Raw genomic sequence first — 6,147 nt, 5'->3', positions numbered from 1 at the left:
TGGCATATAGATGACTGATCCTGTTTAATATTAATAACAGTCTAAAGGAAGTTGTGGTGACAAGTCAGGGATTAGTATTGCTAATTACTTATATGAATATCTGATGTATTACCACCACTGGGCTTAATGGGATTCCATAGTCTCCGGCACTGTCATCAGATCACTGCATTGCACATTGCCCATATTGTGTAATCAGAGATGAGTTTTGCAATGGCTGAACAAAACAAAGGCCTAAAAGCAAGGAGTTCCAGCAGAGAGGAAGAAAGTAAGACTCTCAACTCAAAAGAAAAAAAGATTAACATGAAAGGTGTTTCTCAGAGGTGGGCCCACAGCTGGTTCTGGTTCTAGTAGCCTCAGGCTGGGTCTAGCTTTTAGGTCACTTAGACTCAGAGTGACTAAAAAGAATTAACTGCATCCTCCCATGAGCTTCTACCAAGCTGGGGCCAGAAACACACCTCTGTTCTTATGTGAAAGTTCATTTAGTCATGAGACCTGTGGTTTGCCTCATCCTCCACCTCTAGAAGCCAACCCAAACTAACCAACCTGGGATTTCCATCTGGGACAATGAGGAACAGTCCAGGTGAGCGCTGGGGCTTTAGTAGAAGCTGGGCTTATGGGTATCCTCAGGGAAATTTTGAGTTCTGGGGTTGTCCCTTGGCTCTCTCGGGGTTCTGAGAACCAACGAACTGAGGCTGGGTTGTGAGATGTCCTTTCTCCTTCTGTCACTTCATCTCTGCTGCTAAAAACCTAAGTAAGGCTTCTTACTTTTCATCTGGACCAGAACTAGAAGATGATTCCACCTCATGGGCCAATTCCAAATAATTGGTAGTGGCTCCTGGAGTCCTATGTTGAAATAATTTTGAGTTTAGGAGGAGAGCATGGTTGTCCATAAGTGGTGATTGCTGTGGGCACAGGAGTGAAGCTGCAGTATGCATCCTGATCTGAACCATTACATTAGCCTTCTAAGTGATATGCTGACCTCTATTTTCCTCCAGAAAAAGAAAATTAATCTTCTAAAAGCATTATTTGATAATGTCTTATCAAAAATCTTCAACTCAATTCCACTTTAGCAACCCAGACTTATTCTGCCTCTGTTTATCTATGTATCTAATCTCACACCTATCCCTTATTCTTCCAGCTCCATCAGCCATTTTTTCCCAGTCCATCTGCCATTGATCTCCACTCTTATCTTTTAGCCCATCGCTGACATCATGGCTGGATCCCAGGACACAACTCTTCTGTCACTCTGTTACCATCAACCTCAATCTTCTCATTCCCTTTTTTTCACTGTGTCAGTCCCACAAACCCTTTTCTATGGATCAACCCAATTATAGTTGACCCTTGGACATCATGGGTTTTAATTGTGTGGGTCCATTTACATGCAGATTTTTTCCCAATAAATACCTGTACTATTTTCAATTAGTGGTTGGGAGTCTCTTAATGCAGAGCGCTGACTGTATGCATTGATCTATGCCATTTTATTTAGAGGACTTGAGCATCCATAGATTTTGTTATCTGCAGGGATTCTGGAACCAATCCCCTGTAGACACCAAGGGAAAACTAAGTTTTGGGGATTCAAAAGTTATACTTAGATTTCCAATTGCAAAGGTGATCAGCACTCCTAATCTCCATGTTGTTCAAGGGTTAATTGTATTTTCCTTCTTTCTGCCTATGTGAGGGCTCCTGAATGTGGCCAGAGGAATTCACACTCTTGTGGTTTGGGTTCAGCAACCTGTGTCTTCTGACCTCAGCTGGGCTCTCAGCACAATCATCCTTTCACAGGCTCTTTCCTCCCCTGTTTCTCCCAGCTGCCACCTTTACCACTACACTGACCTGACCCCTCCCCAACCATGATCACACTTCTCTCAGCAAATGACCAAGGCTTCTGTTTTATTCCATTTGGACCGCTATAACAAAATATCACAGACTGGGTGGCTTAAACAACAGACATTTATTTCTCACATTTCTGGAGGTTGAGAAGTCCAAGATCAAGGTGTTTTGTATTCCATATTTGGTGAGAGACCTCTTCCTGGTTTTCAGATGGCTCTGGTCTCTTTCTGTTCATGTAAAGATGCTAATCCCATCATGGGGGCTCTAGCCTCATGACTTCATCTAAACCTAATTACCTCCCAAAGGCCCCACCTCCACATAGAAACACATTGGGGGTTAGGGCTTCAATATATGAATTTTTGAGGGTCACAAACATTTAGTTCATAGCAGCTTTTATTTCATGAACTCTCTCAACTTCCACCCTAAAACTTCAAGCTGTTCTACAGTCGAACTCACTTTCCAGCCCTCTCCTCAGTTTTCAAAGGAGAAGCTGCATTTTCTCCTTCCAGAACTTCCTCTGGGACTCTAGATCCAACCACTCTTGGGCCTTTGCTCTCTGATTTTCCTTCTCCCCACTTCTGAACTTTCCCCTGCAGCCTAGAACCATGACCAAGTCTCTCCCTTCTTAAAATAAAAAATTCTCTCCCTCACAGCCAAGCTCCTGGAAAGCCCATTTCTTCATGACCCTGTCCACTTACCTGTCTTACCTGTCCACTTTGCAGCAGATTCTATCATTTTCTTGGCTTTATGGATACCAGGCCTTCCTGGTTCTTCTCGTTTCCCCTTGATTAGTCTTCCTCAAGCCCTGCCTTTTAAATGATGGATTGACCTGGAGACTTGAAAGTGGGTCTGTTCTAATGACAAGCACCTTGCCATGTTCTAGTCCAGCCATGGGCAAACCACGGTCCGCGGGCCGGATCCGGCCCATTTGAAATGAATAAAACTTAAATAAAAAAGACCGTACCCTTTTATGTAATGATGTTTACTTTGAATTTATATTAGTTCACACAAACACTCCATCCATGCTTTTGTTCCGGCCTTCCGGTCCAGTTTAAGAACCCATTGTGGCCCTCGAGTCAAAAAGTTTGCCCACCCCTGTTCTAGTCCTTTCAGAGCTGTTACCAGGTGAACAGTGAGTTACCAGGTGACAGGCTCTGGAAGGTGGGCCATTGACACACCTGGGGCTGAAGAGGATGGAGAAAGTAGCATTGTTCTCCACAGGGAAAAGTATATAAAGAACGTTCACATTCCACAAATTCCTAATCTGCACTGCTGCTTCTATAGCATGTTAGTTCTGGCTAAAGAATGTGAAAAATGTGAATTTCCTGTTTGAATGAGATGCCTGTATTTAACTACAAGTATTGTCACGAAAGGGGCTCCTAAATACCTGTTTACAGTGAGGGCAGCAGCCAGAACTAACCTGCTTGCCTGGTCCAGGGACCTGGGACATCTGAACGATCACCAGAGCTTGCCTCTAAAGAGGATCCAAATCCTGATGGGCATGGCTTTATGAACCAAGAGGTCACAGTTTGATTCTGGGTCAGGGCTCATTCCCTGAGTCTCAGCTTGATCCCCAGTGGCGGTCTGCAGGAGGCAGTCGATCAATGATTCTCTTTCATCACTGGTGTTTCTATCTCTCTCTTCCTCTCTGAGATCAATAAAAAAATATTAAAACAAAACAAAACAAAGAGGTTCCGAAGAAGGAAGACCTTTCTCCATGTCCTGGACTTTGGGGTTAGAACTCTCACGTAAAGGAGAACAAAGAAAAGACTTCCGTCAAATTCCTTTATGTGATGGGAACCTGCCCTGAGTGATCATCGAATGAACAGTAGACTTGAAGCTAGCAGGTCTATGCTTTCAGAAGCCCGGGGGGAGGCGTGCCTTTACCCTGGGCCAGAAAGTTCAGACCCCAGGCAGGAATCACCCAAGCAGCCTCTCTCAGCTCTGAGTGTTGTCATCTTGGGAACCAGGTGGTACCCAAAATCAAATACCTCTTTGTGACTTGGACCTTTGACATTTTTTCCCCCTTGGCCAGTGAGGCCTAGGAAATAAGCTCCCCTTGGAAATGAAGCCCGGAGGTAAACAACTGAGAAGCTCACCAACCAGTTGGAGAAGTTTCACTTCCTCTGCAGAATGTGGGTTTGGGAATAATAATGCTCTGCTTCATAAGCTGCATTCCATCTCGAGAGCCCAGTGACTGTAACCATTCATCTCTGTAGACAATTAGCCTCTTAAAGTCCTTTCCAAGCTGGGGAGCCTCTTGTGTCTGCCCCACACCAGCTCTGAGGGGGATTTTGGGCGATGCTCTGCCACAGTGAGGTGGTTCCCAAGATGTGAAAATGTCATCAGGCCCATCATTTGAGAAACTAGAGTGCTTATTTCCTAAAGTGCTTCGTCACTTTTAGCCACTGCCTCCTCTGTGATTGGGCCCAGTGTGAATTTGAGTGAGTCACCTCTTGAGGCAGGGCAGACACAGAAGAGAACAGCAGGACTTTTTACTAATTTCAGATTTACTGGCATCTGGTGGGTGTACCTTGTACCTCATCATTTTATAATTTTTATTTTTTTTAAGAATAAGTCTTGGGAAATAAGACTTGAGCTGTTTTGGTAGAAGATCAGTAGTTGTGGCTCACTTCGAAATTTTCTCAGCATGAATACTGAGGGTTTTTCTTTTGCTATACTTGATGTTACAGATTCTTTCAGTGCTTAGTCCCTGGGCACAATTCCCACTTTCCCTCAGTTTCCAGCCCCCAGTGGAGTTATGGAGTGCAAAAGGAGATGAAAAGGCAGCATTTGGGAGAGCTACCCACCCAACATGAACCCAACCCGATTCCAGATGACTTGGCTCCATTCTGAATGGGGCTTTCTTATTGCTTTTCTTTTTTTCCTTTGAGATTGTTTTTCATTAGCTATTGTTTCCCTAAGTGGATGAAAACTGAAAACTATGGATATTACATTTTAATTGGAGCCAGTACTATTCTAACAATTAAACTGTTTTGTGTGTTGTTTTTCTTGAGAAGTCAACTTGCTGGCATGAAAAGAATCTTTGCCCAAATTTTTCATATGTTGGTGCAGGAAGGTAGGGGAAGCCATTTATGTCCAAAATAAAATATTTTCAAATATGCTTAAATAGTAGACTATTACTCAGTCCTAAATTTCTTTGGTTGGCAACAGATTAGGTAGGTGTCACCACTAAACTGGTGCATGTTATTACAAATATCACCCTAGAGCACTCTTACTGTCCTCATTAACAGAAACCACTCTTTCTAACACTAGACCTTCCAAAAAGAATGGTTTTAAAGAATTAGTCATACTCATTATTAAGAGCAGAGCCAGAATATATGTGATGTGATACATTATCATACATTTCTCATTTGTGAATATAAAGACATTCAAGAGGACTTAATTTGCTTGCTACAAACTTAGGAACACAAATTAGAATTACTATTCCATATTAAAGATCAGCTCTTTGCCTCATCACTTAAACATATTGAAATTATTATTTATAGAAATTATATAGTTTTGGTCATATTTTATGTTCTAGACTACTTTTATAATTATCTTAGCCAATAGATTTGTAGCTATTTTATGTCTTTTGTTATTTAGTATTATTGTTCTTGTAATTTGGAATGCATTACTGATGATTAGAATGTTCTTTAAATTGTATAAGTCATTTACCTTTAAGACTAGACAATTCATAAGTTCATTTCCTACCTAAACCCAGGAAATAAATATCATATTTCAATATCAGATCTACACTATTTCAAAGAGCCTGTATTTAGTTTCAGAATTCTGAAGAGGGAAAGTGGAATAGGTACAATGGTTTGCTTCGCTTTTACTGGGACAGAACGCAAAGGTGCCCGCTCCTCTAGGTGGTCAAAGGTGGAACCACATTGATCCATCAACCTTTGGATATTTAAAATCTGTCTAGTTCAATTCTTTCAAATCCCCAGAACATTCAGGAATGCAAAAGTAATAACAATGAGAAAAAAACAACTTAAAAACAAAGGTTCAACTCAGTTCCTTGGAAGAGAAGTAATAAAGTTGGTCATCATCTGATCAGAGCTTCCATTTCTTAAGAACTCACTTATAATCTTTTCATTCCTATCATACTTGCTTGTGTTCTAGACATCAGGGTGTTAGGCTAGTGTTGTCTGTAAATTTCACTATCAGGTAAGCAAGGTACAGGAGATTCAGAGTGAAATCTAAAACCAGAATTGCTTGATTCTTGTTTTTTGGTTACATACAGTGTAACATAAACAGAAGTGCTGTTGCCCCTTAGGATGTAAGCTAAAACACTCAAAGCAGAGTGTACCT

At 41.6% G+C, this 6,147-nt stretch overlaps 1 long non-coding RNA gene across 1 annotated transcript; it reads left to right on the top strand.

Moving 5' to 3' along the window:
- The first annotated feature begins 250 nt into the window (after positions 1 to 250).
- LOC118669474 lies at positions 251 to 4,954 on the top strand. Its single transcript, XR_004971979.1, has 2 exons — positions 251 to 580; positions 3,866 to 4,954. It is a non-coding gene; the product is annotated as an uncharacterized LOC118669474 (long non-coding RNA).
- The last annotated feature ends 1,193 nt before the right edge of the window (positions 4,955 to 6,147 follow it).

Source organism: Myotis myotis, unplaced genomic scaffold (genome assembly GCF_014108235.1).
Source record: "Myotis myotis isolate mMyoMyo1 unplaced genomic scaffold, mMyoMyo1.p scaffold_m19_p_14, whole genome shotgun sequence".
Lineage (NCBI taxonomy): Eukaryota > Metazoa > Chordata > Mammalia > Chiroptera > Vespertilionidae > Myotis > Myotis myotis.
Note: the sequence above shows the minus strand (reverse complement) of the source record. Positions and strands in the feature narration are given on the sequence as shown.